A 7289-nucleotide genomic window follows, 5' to 3' on the forward strand; every position below is an offset into this window, starting at 1 on the left:
CAGATAAAAAAGACATTGTAGATGCTAAAACAAGATGAAGAACCACACTTTCTTGCTTGCTTTGAATGAAGTTCCTGTTAGCTTCAATTGATGCTCAACATTTTTTTATTGGAAATGAGACTAAACAAGAAATCCTTAATGTACAACCTTCATACTGTTTGGGGTTCTTTAGAACTCTGGTTTGCCTAATTAATATTCCTATTTTAACATCACGATTTAGATCATCATTTTCACCTTTCTTTGCATTTTTTTTCCAGTTTAATTATAGCATTTTTAAGAGGAAGGGATAACAATCATTAAGAACAAAATTCATGTTCCTATTTGAATAAAAGACCTTGTTCTCAGGTAAAGATGGGCAGGTCAAAATCCAACATGGTGTGGGCAGAGTTAGGCATGTTTTTATGTACATAACAATACATTTTAGATAATTCTGTATCCAGTTACATTTGCCACCTCAACCTTCAAACACTGTCTCAAGGTCTTCTTGTAAAGATAATCAAAGATGGTCTGTGAGTGCTAGCATTGCTAGTCACCTTGAAATAAGAAAACTTTTTTGTGTGATAACTAATGAATTTCAAAAATTAGTAAGTAAAACACAGTGTTTCTTGTGGGATTTCCAGAACAGTAGCCTCTGACTTTGCTGAATAATCAACTCATTCTAAAGTAATCCCATACTCACTCACATTTCACCATGTCACTAGTTCTGTTGGGCTTCACTCCAGTGTCAAAGCTTTTGACATTCTGCCCAAAACATTGTCACTTATCTACACACACACACACACCTTCATATCCCTTCCTCTCTTTCTTCTTTCTTTCTTATTTAAGGCTGCAAAAATTTCCATAAGCACTTTTATTGCCTTAATTTTAGTTCACACTCAAGGATTTGGTTTTGTTTGTGTCATTCCTTTCATATACACTCTATCTTCCTGTTCTCTTTCATAATACAACCTTACATAAAAGTTTCATTTGTCAGTTTCTTTATCTGCATGTTAAATACTTCACAAACTTTTATTTAAAGACACCTATGTTTTGCTATTTATACTTGTTTTACAAATCTTAAAGAATGAGACATTTAAGCCTTTAAAAAATCTCTTCCTTTATATTGTTTTTACTATGTTTTCATAATGTTAATACAGTGAATTGAAATGGAACAGGTACCACCAGACTTATCTCTCACCTGATGTAGTGGGAGCTGTGTCTCTTTACTGCAAAAAGTAGATAGAATGACTCAGATCAATGTCCAAGCCAGGCTTGTAGAGTCTGGATGCCTAACTGAAAAAAAAAAATTGTGGCTTAATAATCAAATCCTTTGAGAACCTGTAGTTCCATTTGAAGTACAATTACATTCAAAAGACTGGAATCATGTGAGCAAATGCAAATGTCTAAAATGTAGATGTCTGATCTACTTTTCTAGACTATAGTCACAACAGAGTAATAAGCACTTTTGTGGTATGATTCATCTGACCTTTTAGAAATGTATGAGATCAACTGAACCCTGCAGGCACTTATTTCTCTGTGAGGAGCACAAAAGACTAGAAGACTTTCCAGATGAGGCTACCTCTGGTGTCCCTTAAGCATCTTTATAGTTAAGCAACTATAAGGGGAATCCACAATGAATAGCCCAGAAGATGTCTGCAAAAAAAAAGGCCTTAAGTTGGTAGTATGAATACCACACAAAACATTTCAGCCTGAATGTCACAGACATTGGAACATCAGTTTGAAAGTTCTTTTAATAGTAACCTAAGCTTTTATTACAGTCGAAATTGAAGGTGCTAGTCCTTCAAGTACTATGAATCTTTCTTTATTAATGGAGAGAATTTTTTAGTAATTAGGTTCCAGAAAATTTGAATGAAAAAGCTATTGTAACACAGAGTATTTTGCATCTTAAAATGAATGCAAAGAGCACTCTCTAAAACTTAAAAGGTACCTTTAATGCATACTCTTACACAATTTAGACTATCTCATTGAATTTTTCCTTATAGTTAATGGCATTTAACCAGTCTTTGTCAACATTAATATAATAAGACATGTAATAACAACACTTAATTTAATTAAAAAAAAATAAAAAGGAAGGAGTAGCAGATCTGATCTGTAATGACAGAATTCTGCAGAATGCTGCATATTATGAGCGTTTTTGTCTTTAAAACCAGATCACGAGCAGAGCAGCATGATATGTTGCCACCTGGTGTAGAGGTGATGTAAAAATCCTTGGTGACTCCTGCGTGAGCAAAGGCTGCGTCACTGCAGAGGCACATCTCTGCGTGGCCCATGCCGGCAATGCCGTCAGTGCCTTGCCTGCTGACTCACATCTCCGGGAGAAATCTGCTCCGAGGAGTGTCCTTCAGCCCGCGGTGAAGCGGAGCTTGCAAGCACAGGGACTGCAGACCTTGCCGGAGAATGGGGAGAGAGGAAGTGATCGCTGCAGGCAAAGGAGCTGAAAGCATTCAAGCCAGAAGGCAAATATACATGTTTACACCTGTCAACAGCCAACGTGTTGATCCTGCCATAAGAAGCTGAAGAGATGCTAAAACATTTTGACTGCTATACAATCTTTCAAGTAAATGGCAGCTCTTGGAGGAAGGCTGACTGTCTGCTGCACATTAACCATTTCAAACTTTTCCTGCACTTCATTTGCCAAAAGTGTCTGTGTTTTATCCAAAAAAATCTGCCTAGTATTCCTTTGAACCTCTTAAAAGTGGTAAAAGCAGGAACAGTGTGCAGATTCTTAAAGATAGCAATAAACATCACAATTGTTATATATATAAAGATTGCATTTCCTTCAGGAACGGATCATGAATACAATCAAGCTTGGAAAAACCTATTACTTATTTTCAACAAGAACATTTTAATTGCTGCCAACTCCTACAAGAAATACATTTCTACCTTTCTGTAAAGTCCTGAATGCTGTTGCAAGGAACAATTACAAGTCCAGCATTCATTCTTCATATATGATTTTCAACAGCATATTTCAGTGGGAAGTTCTAATGCTAGTCTTGGAAGAAAGCTGATGCTTTTGCCTTTTACAGTTATTCAATACTCTAGAGCACTGTGGTGTTCTATTGCCCCTGCAGCTGAATATGTCATCACTAATATGTTGTACATGTGCACCCTATCACTGAAATATCTCTAGGGATGTTAATCTTGTAATATCTTATGAGAAGACATTTCACCTGTTTTCTACAGTTTAAAAGAAAAAGAAAAACACAAAAATATTCCCAGTACTTTTTGGCAAAACTATTGACAGATCTGTTTTGATATCACACTGGAAAAAAGAGAGAAGCTTGAAAAGCAGGTGAATGGATAGTTACCTAAGATACTGTACGAGAAGGATTTTTTTCAGTTTTTAACTGAAGATCTTCATCTAACATAAGTCAATAAGTAATTATAGCATAAAACCCATCTTTGCTATTCATAAAAAAATCTCTTCATAAATTCTGTCATGATAGGTTGTCACTGATGGGGAAAAGACTGATGACTGACTGATGTCAAAACACTTATTTGAGTAAAAAACACTCAAATTCCCTGAGAGAAATTTTTAAATATGAACATGCTTACTGAGCCTTTCATATTTATAGGTTCTTCAACACCGTCTTGTGTCTGTCAAGACATAAGCTGATACACCTGTAAAAAAATAAAAAGAAGAATATATTTTTATATAACAGCAAATACTAGACTCAAGAATATTTTCAATCTCTAAATACTGATGACAATTCCCTTGGATATTTTTCTGAAAAACAATATATATTTGATAAATGCACTAACCATTATATAAGAGACAACATATTCAGAAGACTATTTTTACAAGGGAAGAGGGGGATAATAGATAGAAGATAAAGCCCTTTAACACTGAGGTGTTCAATATTCACAAGGTAAGTTTCTTTCTACTATCAGCATTATCACAAGAAAAGAATGTCAGTAATTTCTAAAATATCTGGAACAGCACTGCTGCATTGCCCATATTCGCTATGATTACACATTATTTTTTGCATAAAATAAGGATTTCAATTGTGTTTGAAATAGCAGTATTTTGAAAATGTTTCTTAATGTAGTCAAAACAAAAAATGCATTGTGAGGCTTGAAATGAGTGATCTGTCAACCATATATTTACTATTTCAGTTCATGTGGTGGGAAAGGAATGGTCCTGCGTCACCCAAGTGCAACGGTCCCACTGCACAAGGCAGTAGCCATGATGTCCTTTGAAAGTAAAGCCCCAAAACTTAGTGCCTTCTGCCTGGCTCTCTGCCTCCAGACACTCAAGAGCTCTCTGTGAGACACCTGGAGCCATGGAGCACAAGAGAGATGGTGAGACCACACTGTACAAGGCACAAACGTACCTAGAAGCCAGGGCTGCATCTAGCACTCCAAATGAGAGGAGACAGATCTTATGTTCACACAGCAAACACTCAGATAATCTGGTAGAGTTAAACAATAACCACTCCAGTATACCCTGTTAAGTTACAACAAAATATCTGGACTTTAATCCCATAATTGTGATAGATACAGGGGGGAAATAGAAAACACTGGAAATGTGTTTCAGCAACATATAAAACTACAGAAAAAATGAAAAATTCATTATTGTTTCATATAAACTGGACAATTTTATTTTTAACTTTGAATTCCTCAAAAACTGGAAAGGAAAGGAAAGAAAAGGTGACTCTTTGACATTAGATGTGTTAATGCCATTAAGTCATTTCAACATCCTGCCTCCCTTCTACCTGTTTCCTTCTAAAGCTCAGGACAGCACCTGTCTCAAAAGTAATTCTTAGTCTGCACAGACAACCAGACTTCAATCACTGCTGCAGCATTTGCTTGGGTAGACCAGCAGATAAACATATGTGGTCATACAACCTTAGAAAAATCTCCTTCCTCCTGTGAAAATAATTGTACATTCTACTGTACAATAGAATCCAGCATGAAAGATGGAAGGTATTTTTTAAATAGAAATCAAAGTCAGAAAGTTTCAACAGAAGGTTTCATCAGATACACTATAAAATCCCCAGTGTGAGAATAGGTTAATTATTGTAATTTCATTGGTCTCTAACTACCTACAATTATCCCTTTATACTAGACCAGCTTGAGACCATTTGATATCCGTTTCTTTCTATCCATCTAATTACAAAGTAGCAGTAGATGTTTGCATCACAAAGACTGGTTTGAGTACCCATTGCAAACTCCTTCAATATTCAAATGTCTGCCTTTTTCTGAAGATGTAAGACTGAAAGCTAAACACATATTTAAAGGCTATCTTTTATGTGCCAATGGTAGTCATGTATTTAAAAGCTATTTTATGAAGAAAGATTCATCATATAAAAACAAATTAGCATGAAAAAACATGATAGAAACATATGTCATCGCTCCCTTTTTATAAACTTAAATTATTTGGTCTGAGACAGGTAACATGCTCTTTTTCACTAGCATGCACCAGTTCTACTTTCTTATGACCTTACATGAAACCCACCCCAAAAAATAAAAGGTCGATTTGAAGGCTGCTTTAGTAGCTAGAAGGCTCAGAAGGCCTTGTCTGGATTCTGTGATTTAAGTTAGTCTTTGGAATATATTCTCTCTCACTCTTAGCGAGTGCCACCTCTTAAAACACCAGATATGCATAGAGGAGATTCTGTGACCAAACATCTTGCCATAGTTCATGGCTACAAATGCCACTGTGCCTCCTGCACTCTGCTATGAAGGCAAATACAGTCCAGTCACAAACAGTATTTTGTCTCATGAGACTTATTTTAGAGTTGAGGGATGATCCAATCCTACAAATTCATTGCTTTTAGGGTACAGTAACAACTCTTCTCCAGGAATACTTTGGTTTTCTGGTTTATTGCAATATCCTCCCTCAGCTTTTCGGAAAGCCAGTTGTGGCAAGGGAGAATAAGGTATGCTTTGCTTTAGTGTGGACATTGGTCACAAATTTGTGATTACAACTGAATGACAGGTTCAGTTCAGCACTCAAAAAGGGAATGAGTCAAGGTCTGAAGCTAGTGCTCCTGCAGTCCTTACAAAATGCAGTTCCTTTTTACCCCAAATTCAACCTTAACTGCAACTGAAAATCCTATCATAGATATTGGCAACCAAATTGATTTTAAAGATATGTACTTCTGAAAGCACACACTCCTTCATGCTTACTAAAATCCATCTGCAAATGCAGCCCTTCCATTGTGCTTTTCTGGAAACTCACATGAACCAATGTCATTGTAGGCCTTAATGAAACACAATGACTGCACAGTCAGTGGCTCCTCAGGCTGGAATTTTTGCTCATCAAATCATGCTGATCTTATCAGATACTGCAGTTAAAAACAACCCTCCATTGCCACTTTGTCTAAATGAGAACTTCAGCAAATGTTGAAGTAGGCTTCTACTGTGTGAAAAGGCTTACTGTAGGAGACCTTAAATGCCCCTAAGAAAGGTGAAATTTTTTGGTGTTCCTTACTTGCTCAACTGTTTCACAAGGGCAAGAGATTCTGGAATGAGGTCAATGTACTGCTCTGAACATTTATAAAGGGCAAATAATGAGTTATAGTTTTGTGCCTATCTGCGTATTTTATGTCCAACCTATCTTTCTCATGTAATCAGACAAAATGTTGGTGCTATATATGGTAAGATCTCATATTATAGAGCTTGACCAGAAGGCTTGTGGCACTAGCATGCCCAGTGCCATGCTGTAGCCAGAGTTCAGTGCTGTAAATAAATTTTTAAATACTATTGCATCATTTTCAGTGTCACAGCTTGCATTACAGAAAGATCAGTTAGGCCATTATCAAGTTAAAAGAAGGCTGGAAAATGGAAGGACTCTCTACTCCTTGATGCCTAAGTTAAAATCTTAAAAACCCAGTGTTGTATTTCTTTCTATCATAGCCCTGGGACGGCAGCAAGGAGCTGTTTGCCTCAGGTGAGGTATGTGACACACAGCCCGGCCGCGGGGCTGGCCGGATTTAGCGCCAGAATCCGTCCCGGCTGTCTGCCTACGCAGTTTTAGGGAAAGCGGCCCTGGAGAGAAATGCTGTAACTACAAGCTAAGACCTCCTTCTGCAGCATTACTATACGATTTATGTAAAACCCCTGCTTGGCGACGGTTTATGAAATAAATGGAAGCGTAGATGGAAGCGCTTTAGAATGAAGGAGTTCCACCAAGGAATTCGCTCTCTTCGTTTCCTTTTTATTTTTTCTTTTTTAAATCTTCGTTCTCCACAGGAATGCCCGTGGGCAGCCGCTCGCCGACACGGAGACACCCAGACCCCCCAACAAAGCTTTTAATCTGGCACGGTCCCTCTCCGGCACCGCCA

This window comes from Lonchura striata, chromosome Z, assembly GCF_046129695.1.
Source record: "Lonchura striata isolate bLonStr1 chromosome Z, bLonStr1.mat, whole genome shotgun sequence".
Lineage (NCBI taxonomy): Eukaryota > Metazoa > Chordata > Aves > Passeriformes > Estrildidae > Lonchura > Lonchura striata.